At 34.7% G+C, this 8,192-nt stretch overlaps 1 long non-coding RNA gene across 1 annotated transcript; it reads right to left on the reverse strand.

Moving 5' to 3' along the window:
- Positions 1-2,405, reverse strand: LOC148695679 (uncharacterized). Its single transcript, XR_015963988.1, has 2 exons — positions 1,152-2,405; positions 1-1,052 (listed from the first exon to the last, which is right to left on the reverse strand). It is a non-coding gene; the product is annotated as an uncharacterized LOC148695679 (long non-coding RNA).
- Between the last annotated feature and the right edge of the window lie 5,787 nt (positions 2,406-8,192).

An 8,192-nucleotide genomic window follows, 5' to 3' on the forward strand; every position in this document is an offset into this window, starting at 1 on the left:
TAGATAAAAGTATTTGAAGATTCAAATTTAAAAAATTTAAAAAAATTATTTTTTAAGGGCAAAACAGGTGTAATAGAAATCTAATAAAATTGGACCCAATTCAAAAACAGCTGAATTTTTTAGACCTGAATCAAAGTGCCCCTTAAGCTAAATTAAGCCCCAGTATCCTCGTTGCCCCAAACCTAGCCGTTTGAGAAGCTCCCCTTCTCTTTCACCTGGAGCCCAAAGCCGCAGACTCCTCCATTCATGTCTCATTTCCCTCAAAAACCATAGCAGCCGCATCCCCTCCAATGAATTTCATGGTCCAAAACATACTTCACAATGATCTCAGCATTCTTCGGCCATAGATCAACCTCAAAAACAAATACCCAGCCGTGCCTCCCTAGCTGTATCTCATGTCCCTCTCAGTTCTTGACACTGATAAAGGTAACTCTCTTCCGCATCTCCTTTGATTTCGTCTCCAAAGCTGCAAATCTCAGATGCGGCGATGCAGTATTGCTTTCCCATGTGCTTGCATGAATCTGAAAGATACTAAAGTAGGGTATGAGGATCTGAATTGCATAAGCTCAACTTAGTTAATTATGAGTGAGTCATTGACTTCATATTTATAGAGATTACATGAATATGTTTGTTACAGATTACAAGTATTTCAAATTTACAAAACAACTAAACAGATTACAAAGAGATGTAGATAAGCTAGGATTGTTCAGATATCCCTTGACTGATATTTGAACTGTGGCAATCTGTTTGAATAGCGGGAGCTGGGATTTCAAACATAGATGACCCGGATTGCTGACTTGGCATACTTTTCGACTTGTACGGCTGAGATGGTTTATCACGATGAAATTGAGGTTCTACCATAAAATCAATTGACAATATGAGGATTAGCCGAAGATCATATAAGCACATAACAAACCTTGTCTCTCACCAATGTGGAACAACTCTCAACACACCCCCACACGTGTGGCGGATTTTCAAGCCTACACGTGGACAACAACTGGGTGACGTAGAGCGCGTGTGGTCGTTGGGCTTCACACGTGTACAACCTTACTCTGATACCATGATGAAATTGAGGTTACACTATAAAACCAATTGGCAATATGATGAGTAGCCCAAGATCATATAAGCACATAACAAACTTTGTCCCTCACCAATATGAGACAACTCTCAATAGAATCGTGATGAATGATGAGTCAAAATGGTGTGCACAAAACTGGATCTATATCTTGACTTGATGAGCCGTGCTTTCTGTGCATCATGGATCCCTCCCCCAAACTTGAATGTAATTATATTTTGAAGGAAGTGTGAGAGAAAGGGGTCCATTAGCATAGAGGTCTTCTCAGCATCCTCACTGTGAGTTAAGCCTGACAAATGGGCCGTGTCTATCGTGTTTGTATTGCTTTTGTGTAACACATATTATCTTAACAAGTTGTGTCGTGTCACACATGTTATCTTAGTGGGTTCTTAACAAGTCGGGTCACTTTACCCAATAGATAAAATGACTCAACTCATTATGACCCGTTAAGAAAAATATATTTTTTTCTTAAATTTGCAATTCCACACATTGCCACATAAATATTACTTCAAAACATTAAAATACATTTGTCGTTTAAGTACTACATCTACATTAAAAAATAAGAGCCTAAAAAAAAAAATACACATGCTCTTAGTGCAGGTTAAATCTAGCTACCTAATCCCCCATGCTGAATTGTAATCAATTAACCACTTTGATTCATGCATATGTGCTGCAATAAGAGAAATTCATGTAATATTTGTTCAATTCAATATAAATTCACCACAATAAATCTGAGGCGTCATTGTATTAATCTTTATAATAATGACTACAAGAGTTATGCACATGTATAATATTAAAACGACAAACGACAATCCTACACCCCCCATAATAAACAGTGTTAGTTTTTTTTTTTTTTTCCCTTTTTTTTTTGGAAGCTCATCAGAAAAACCGAGCTGGGAAGCGAGTCAGCCATGGCGATGGGGGTGAGTTCATAGTACGACGATGATTCCCATGTCGTTTTTTGATACGAAGAAGAAATGGGTTGGTGTTAAATTGTTAATTTTAATTAAGTTAAATGGATTAATGAAAGCTGCTGCAGCATATCCCCTAACATACAATAAATCTGAGGACATTCATGCTTGAAAGAGGGTGAGGAGGAAGTAGCGAAGTTCACAGAGTGAGACCGAGAGACTACAGCCGCTACACACAATCACAATCAGGCACTACAAAACACAAAATACAGATCGAACCTTGAACGGAGATGCAGAGCTGAAGTTCACAGAGAGGGTCGCTACACGGAAGAGGATGAGGAGGAAGGTTATGACTTGCGAATGCGAGGGAGATGCAGAGCTGAGCGGGAGAGATTCGAGAAGCCTGTCTGAGAAGAGAAGAGGATCCAAAGTCCAACCTAATGCCTAATGGACAGCTGAGATTAAATTTCAATCAATCCAATGGTCACCAATTTTTTAAATTTAATTTAATATATAAATTCACTAACACTTTTCATATAATATAAGATTTTATGGTATCTACTAGTGTAAATATTTTAAATTGAAGATCGAGTTCATTCATTGTATTCATATAGGGTCAAGAAGTGTAGCTGTAAAAATTCATCAAAATCGGAGTTAAAATAACCGTTAAATCGTGATTTTCATTTATAACCGTCAAAAAGTTTTTTCCCGTTACTTGATCTCTGAATATTTTTTTTTTTTGCAATTTTTGGCGTATACGATCTCGAAGCATATACAAACAAGTTTGACGGTTTGGATCGTTGAAATTAGTTTCGTAGGATGTGTGTCCCATCAAAACGATAGATTCACTAACACTTAAAGTTTATTTATACTTTCATTAAGTATAACATAAGATTTTGTGGTATCCATTAGTGTAAATATTTTAAATTGAAGATCGAGTTCATTCATTGTATTCATATAGGGTCAAGGAGTGTAGTTGTAAAAAATCATCAAAATCGGAGTTAAAATAACCGTTAAATCGTGATTTTTCGTTTATAACCGTCGAAAAGTTTTGTCCTGTTACTTGATCTCTGAATGTTTGTTTTTTGCAATTTTTGGTGTATGCAATCTCGAAGCATATACAAACAAGTTTGACGGCTTGGATCATTGAAATTAGTTTCGTAGAATGCGTATCCCATCAAAACGATAGATTCACTAACACTTAAGAGTTTATTTATACTTTCATTAAGTATAACATAAGATTTTGTGGTATTCACTAGTGTAAATATTTTAAATTGAAGATTGAATTCATTCATTGTATTCATATAGCGTCAAGGAGTGTAACTGTAAGAAAATCATCAAAATCAGAGTTAAAATAACAGTTAAATCGTAATTTTCATTTATAACCGTCGAAAAGTTTTGTCATGTTACTTGATCTCTGAATGTTTGTTTTTTGCAATTTTTTGTTGTTGCGATCTTGAAGCATATACAAAAAAGTTTGACGGTTGGATCGTTAAAATTAGTTTCGCGTAATTTGTATCCCATCTAGTTCAATGGTATATAACTATATATATATATATATATATATATATATATATATATATATATATATATTTATTTATTTATTTAGTAGATTTAAATATATTTATTTTGTACGTATAATTGAACAGTACATGGAGTAGTACATCACGTGTCATTATAAAAATAGTGGGATATGGGTGATAAAAAGTTAATAACTTAAAAAATAAAATTTCTCACCACTTCTATTAAAACACATGGTGTACTATTTGTGTTCCTGTTACAATGAAAAATTTCTCAAGAAAAAAAAGGAGAGAGAGAGAGGTAAATGACGTACACGTGTCAGGAACACAGCTGTCGAATCTTATCCTAACAAGTGCACGCTTGAGAGACCATGGTGGAAAAACCCGCCCTACTAGTAGCAAGCAAAATATCACTACACCCATCTTTCCCTCTCTTTTTTGTTTTGTTTTCTTAAAATTTTCTTTTTTCTCTCCCTGTTTTTTAAAGAAAAAAACTTTTTCCATCCCTTTTTCTCCAAATGGCGGATGCATATTAATTTTTATAGTTTTTAGGAGTATAAAATTTAATTTAAAATTTAATATATATATATATATAATTATTATAGTTAATATTTTGGGGGTATAATTATTATAATTATTATAGTTAATTTAATATATATATATGTCAGATCCCTGCCCGGGGCGGATCACTTCCCGGGCCCGCTCCACCACCGTAGCACGATATTGTCCGTTTTGGGCCCCGACCACACCCTCACGGTTTTGTTTTTGGGAACTCACACGAGAACTTCCCGATGGGTCACCCATCCTGGGAATGCTCTCGCGCACTACTCGCTTAACTTCGGAGTTCCCATGGAACCCGAAGCCAGTGAGCTCCCAAAAGGCCTCATGCTAGGTAAAGATGAGAATATACATTTAAGGATCACTTCCCTGGGCGATGTGGGATGTCACATATATATATATATAATTATTATAGTTTTTAGGGGTATAAAATTGTTAAATTAATATATATATCTACATATATAATTATTATAGTATTTTTTTAGGGTTATAAAATTATTAAATTAATATTCTGCTTATCTTGTATTGTGTTACCCATATGTATACCCGAACCAACATGTTATCTTAACAGGTGCTTATCGGGTTTCCCGATAACGATCCGATTCGTTATCGTGTCGAGCCGAACACTTGTTAATTTCGGATTGTGTCGTGTCGGGTTATTTGGTCGTGCCCGAAAGTGCCAGGCCTATTGTGAGTATCCCTGGATCTCATCATATGCTCGCTCTGTATCTTGTGCTTGCATTTGTGTTGAATTTGACTCCCATGAATATTCTTCTGAATGTGATGATGAATTTGTTGTGATGAAGATATGAATGCTACTGAATGAATGATTCAATCAATTGAGCACACTTAGTGGATATTTAGAGCTAATTTACTTCCAGATGCAACCTGGAAAGATCAGACAATAAAAATCCAATTAGAATAAATCCCAAAATAAAATACTAATTAACTAAAAAAATTTCTATTTTTGTGTTATTCAAATTTCTGACCTTTTTTTTTTAATTTTTTTTAATTTTTGTTTTTGTGATTTTGTGATAATGAATGAAAGCAAGAAAATAAAATGAAAATGAAAGCAAAGAGTTAGAAAAATTGGGTTGCCTCCCAATTAGCGCTTTAATTAACGTCTATAGCTAGACGCAGAGGAATGAGGCTAATGATCACATCATTTGTTCCTTCAAAATTAACCACTCCTTGACAGCATCATAGAGTGTCAGTAGGTAAGGATTGACTTGAATTGTGCATTTGAATTCATTGGTTGAATCTTTCTTGTCCACCCTTCTAAGGGAATGAGTCTTTGTTGTATATGGTCCCTGACCTCCCTTCTAGTAAGGTTTTGGTATCTGTTGAATTGGTTTCCACCTTGTATTTAATACCCATAATTTTTGCAGTGGCTGGATTTCTCTATTAGGAATTTGGCTGTCAATAAGCTTATTCTTTCCCGTATAGATCTTTGCCTGTTCGTAGGACTCATCTGGCATTTCTTCGAGTTTGATGGACTGTGCAGGTCCACTGTTTAGTACAGCCGATAAAATTTTCTTATCAGTAGGTAGCTATCCTGTATCCGGATTTGTCAGTGTGTCCAAAAGCTAACTTGTGATGTACCAAATGCCGATTTTGTATGAATAGCTTCTAACACATCAATTTTTGTGCATTCGTGCAACCTTTGTGGGAAGGGTTTTAGTGGCACATAAGCATGGGTGGCCCTCGGTTCTGGGAAAACATCTATATATGTTGCTTCCTCCCTTGGGCGTGAATGGCTGGCAGAGTGCTCCTCTGTTCCTGAGACAGTCTCTTCCTGATCATTAAAGTTGTTCCCACAATTTGATGCTTGAATTTGAAATCCTTGATGGGTTCTTTCAATGCACAACTCAGTTGATTCCAACAATAGAGAAAGTTTGTCCTCCACTGAGAGCTCTTGTGGCACATTATGTTGCTCAAAATATTGCTCAAGAAGCTTTTTCAAACTTGTAGTGTAGAACTCTGAATAGGGATTGTTCCAATTCTTTTTGGAGTCGATTCTCATATTGATATGTTTTTGGACAAACTTAGGAAAATATTTTCTTCGGGGCACTCCAAAAGATCATGGGTCTTCAAACAGCAAAGGGCACAAACTGTAGGTTTAAATCCATAAAAACCTTTTTCTGCTAAAGAAACCCATAACGGCAATCCTCCTGGTGGTGGCTCCATCATTGAATTGCTATCAAACTTAACAAGCCTACAAAAATAAAAACAAAATCAACAAGTAAATAAAAAGAATATATACAAATAATTACGTAAGAGTATGATAAACACAAATTATTTAAAACAATCCCCGACAACGGTGCCAATTTCTTGATAGGATTTTTATCACCTGCAAAAGTAGGGATAAAAACACTTAAAAATATTTGCAAGAGTATAAGGTTGTCGTAGTATAGCAGCTTAAGTAAGGTCGTTTTCTACAGAGATTGAATGAATAATTTGTGTTTAAAACCAACTCTTAATTAACTATTGAAAACGAAGTTTGGAAAATGTTGATTTTAGAATTTAATATCATAAAAACGAATTTTAAAATAAAACAATTAAAGAAATTAACTAGAGAACAATTTAAAGAAAATCAATTTGTGAAAGCCTAGGGTTCTGTCATCCCCTTAACAATCATACGCAATTTTACCAACTCCTTATGAATTTCCACATACATGCTTTGAAAGTTAGGTTTTCCTAATGCATATCTTCCTCGTGATATTCAAGTGAAAACGTATATCTAACATGCAACCCGTCTATGATGTTCAGATCAAATATAAACATGCAAGACTCATTAAGCTTTGTGAAAACCCTTTGAAAAACCATACAACCCTTAAGAGCGTGATGTTCGCCTTAAGTGAACTTACAATTACTAATCACAAGAAGCCCTCTTCAATTTTAGGGTGATGTTCCAACAGAAATTGCATCAAATTATTTGTCTAAAAACCCTAATGGTCGCGAATCATTAAGACAATTAGATAGTTTAATCACGGTGATTAATAATTCAAAGCAAACATGCTTCCATTCATAAGCAAATTAATAAAATCACATATTCATGCTAAGGCTCAAGGCTTTGCCCTAGCAAAAGAACTAGTTACGAACAATCATAATAAAATATTATTAAGAATATGGAAAGAAAACACCTAGAAAATAAACTTGAATTGTCAAAGGCTAGTGCGTTTCCTTCTCTCTTCCCTTCTAACCCTAACGGCTAAAAAGTCTTATTTATACAGTACAAAATAAAACCCTAAAAAGTCTTAGAATAAAACTAGGAAACATAATAAAATAATGGCTTTTTAGCCAAAATGGTCCCTGAGATTTACATAACTCCTCACTTTGGTCCCTGAGATTTCAAATCGATAAAAGTGGTCCCTGAGATTGTCCATCATCCATCAATTTGGTCCTTCCGTTAAAAAATTCCGTTAAGTTCAGGGTATTTTTGTCAAATCAAGTTCTCCACTTGCTTTTTCACCATATTTCCCTCATTTCTCTTAGTAAATACCCCTATGCTGCTAATTTTGGTAGTGATATCAACTCTTCAACTATTATTAAAAATGATTTGGCATCAAACTCAAGTAAATCATCGTAAATGGTACTTAACTTTTTCCCTTTCGTTAATTTTTGGAAAAAACTGTACAGTTTGCACACTTGAATATAATGAAATGAATGGTTCAAATATTGTAAATCCATAGACAAGGGCTAAATCAAAAGAATTAACAAAAAGAGATATCATGCTCCATTACATGAAATTTTCAACATGATTAGCATTATAACTTGCAAAATATCTCAAAGAAAAAAATGTTCAAATGTTCAACATCAAAAAACAACATCCCACATGTTTAATAGCATTGTTCAACTGCAAAATCAATATCCAACTGTTCTAATTCAAAAAGAAGAAGAAAAGAAATGATTGCAAGTTTTTTTCTTCCATTTGTGCAATGATATCCAAACTACAAACTTCCTCCATGTCAAGGCTTCCAAGGCTTGCCTCTCTTTGCTGGTGATTTGTATCGTTTGTTGGTAGATTATGATTGTGGTGGCACTACTTGGGAAGTGACACCAATGCAACCTTGTACCTATTGAAAACCAAAAGATAAAAGCTTACACTTAGTTACCCTATAAAATCCA

Source organism: Pyrus communis, chromosome 7, assembly GCF_041283825.1.
Source record: "Pyrus communis isolate YQ-2024b chromosome 7, ASM4128382v1, whole genome shotgun sequence".
Classification (NCBI taxonomy): Eukaryota; Viridiplantae; Streptophyta; class Magnoliopsida; order Rosales; family Rosaceae; genus Pyrus; species Pyrus communis.